The sequence below is a fragment of the Lagenorhynchus albirostris genome, chromosome 5 (assembly GCF_949774975.1).
Source record: "Lagenorhynchus albirostris chromosome 5, mLagAlb1.1, whole genome shotgun sequence".
NCBI classification, from domain to species: Eukaryota; Metazoa; Chordata; class Mammalia; order Artiodactyla; family Delphinidae; genus Lagenorhynchus; species Lagenorhynchus albirostris.
The window spans coordinates 102586542-102589451 of record NC_083099.1 but is presented as its reverse complement, the minus strand read 5'-3'; the positions used below and the strand labels follow the sequence as shown (position 1 = coordinate 102589451).

Sequence of the window (2910 nt, the reverse complement as noted above, 5' to 3'; positions counted from 1 at the left end):
TGACAACATGAGGGAAAAACCTTTGTTACTCTGTGTTGCAACATCAATAGCATGATCCATAAAAAAACAAATTAATAAGTTAAACTTCATCAAAATTTAAAATTTCTGTTCTTTGAAAGACTGTTAAAAGAATGAAAACCAACGACTGGGAGAAAATATTTGCCAATCACATATGTGATAAAGGAATGATTGTCAGAATATATTAGGAACTCAAATCTGAATAATAAGATAAAAAATTCCAATTTAAAAGTGGCAAAAGAGACTCCTCCTTGCCATCCGGGTTGGTGCTTGCCCTCGCTGTCCTGTTCCCGGCCCCATGGAAAAGATGGAGCTGATCCAGAAGGGCAAGCTGGCTGAGCAGGCCAAGCGCTGTGACGACATGGCCACCTGCATGAAAGCCGTGATGGAGCAGGGCGCGGAGCTGTCCAACGAGGTTGCAACCTGCTCTCGGTGGCCTACAAGAACGTCGGGGGCCACACGTCTGCCTGGAGGGTCATCTCGGGCATCGAGCAGAAGACCAACACCTCCGACAAGAAGTTGCAGCCGATTAAGGACTATTGGGAGAAAGTGGAGTCCGAACTGAGGTCCATCTGCACCACGGTCCTGGAATTGTTGGATAAGTATTTAATAGCCAATGCAACTAATCCAGAGAGTAAGGTCTTCTATCTGAAGATGAAGGGAGATTACTTCCGGTACCTTGCTGAAGTTGCTTGTGGTGATGATCAGAAACAAACAATAGATAATTCCCAAGGAGCTTACCAAGAGGCTATTGATATAAGCAAGAAAGAGATGCAACCCACACACCCAATACGCCTGGGGCTGGCTCTTAACTTTTCTGTATTTTACTATGAGATCCTTAATAACCCAGAACTTGCCTGCACACTAGCTAAAATGGCTTTTGATGAAGCCATTGCAGAACTTGATACACTGAATGAAGACTCATACAAAGACAGCACCCTCATCATGCAGTTGCTTAGAGACAACCTAACATAATGGACATCAGACAGTGCAGGAGAAGAATGTGATGTGGCAGAAGGGGCAGAGAACTAAGTGCATACAGGGTGTCATCCTTCTTCCCCTCAAGAAACCTTTTTACTCATCTCCATTCCTTATTCCATTTGGATTTCCTATAGCAAAGAAACACACTCATGTGTATGGAATCAACTGTTTATAGTCTTTTCATACTGCAGCTTTGGGGAAACTCCATTCCTTGATTTGTGTTTGTCTTGACCTTCCTAGTGTGCAGTTACTGCTGTAGAAAAGTATTAATAGCTTCATTTTATAAAAACACAAGTAACTTCCAAACACTTATGTAGAGAACTAAAAATCTATCTGGTATTTAAGTAACCTGAACCAGTTCTGCACGTGACTGTGTTTTGTATTACTGTGAAAATATGAAAATGTAGTTAATTACAATTTAAAGAGTGTTCTACATAACTTCTTGACTTCTACATTCCCTCCCTCACTCTTCTTTGGGGATTTTCTTTCAGTAAGCAACTTTTCTATCCTCTTAATATATTCCTTTTTGGTAGGAATCCAGAAGTATTAGATTGAATGGAAAAACAGTTGACATTTTGAGGCTGGGGGTCACAAATTAAAATGCCTCCTGTATCATATATGATGGAGGTCTTGTGTATCTGTGACAACAGGGACTTTCCTCATTCACTCTTCATTTGCTGCTGTTTAAGTTGACAACTTCCCTTCCCAATAAAAATTCACTTACATCTCCTGCCTTTGTAGTTCTGGTATTCCCTTTACTATGTAATGGAAGTAGCATGTTGCTGCCAAAATACAAGCATTGCTTTTGGCAAATGAAAGTGCATGTCATTTCTTAATACACTAGAAAGGGGAAATAAAGTACACAAGTCCAAGTCTAAAACTTTAGTACTTTTCCATGCAGATTTGTACACATGTGAGAGGGTGTCCAATTTGTCTAGTGATTGTTATTTAGAGAGTTGGACCACTATTGTATGTTGCTCTAATAATCATTGACTGTAGTCCCAAAAAAGCCTTGTGAAAATGTTATGCCCTATGTAATAGCAGAGTAGCATAAAATAAAATTACATTTTGTAAACCAAAAAAAAAAAAAGTGGCAAAAGATTTGAACAAGTTCTTGCAATAAAGAAAACATATGGATAGCAAATAAACACAAAAAAGATGCTCAACTTTATTAGGGAAATGCAAATTAAAATTACAATGTGATACCACTGTAAACCTGTAAGAATGTCTAAAACTAAAAAGACTGACCATACCAAGTGTTGATGAGGATATGAATAAGCTGGAAGTTTCGTACACTGCTGGTGAGAATGTAAAATTGTACAACAATGTTGGAAAATGTTTGACAGTTTCTTAAAAAGTTTATCATTCACCTACCATGAGATCTAAGCATTTTGCTCTGCGTTCCACACATAGTAATGAAAGCATAGTCCATACCAAGACTTATACACAGATGTTTGTAACAACTTTATTTCTAATGTTCAAAAACTGGTAACAAACCAAATAGCCGTCAACAGGTTAATGACTAAACAAACATAATGGAACAATCTTCTTCAATCAGAAGAAATGAATTACTGATACCTGTTACAAAAAGAGTGATTCTGAAAATAGCTAGCTATCCTGAGTGAATGATATCAGGCTAAAATCAGTACATAATGTTAAATTCCACTTACATAGCATTCTGGAAGATGCAAACTAATCTCTAGTGACAGAAAGCAGAATAATAGTTGGAAATGGGGCAGTAGAAGGACAGGAGTGAATGGGGTGGGAAAGAGGTGTGATAAAGGGCATAAGAAAACTTTTGGGAGTGATCAATATAGTCAATATCTTGATTGTTTCACAGGTACATACACATGCCAGATCTTATTAAGTGTGCACTTTAAATATGTACAGTTTATTTTACTTTAATTATAT

General features: G+C 37.9%; 1 pseudogene; it reads left to right on the top strand.

Annotated features, from left to right (window-relative positions):
* The first annotated feature begins 316 nt into the window (after positions 1-316).
* Positions 317-1176, top strand: LOC132520646 (14-3-3 protein theta-like; annotated as a pseudogene).
* Positions 1177-2910: the final 1734 nt, after the last annotated feature.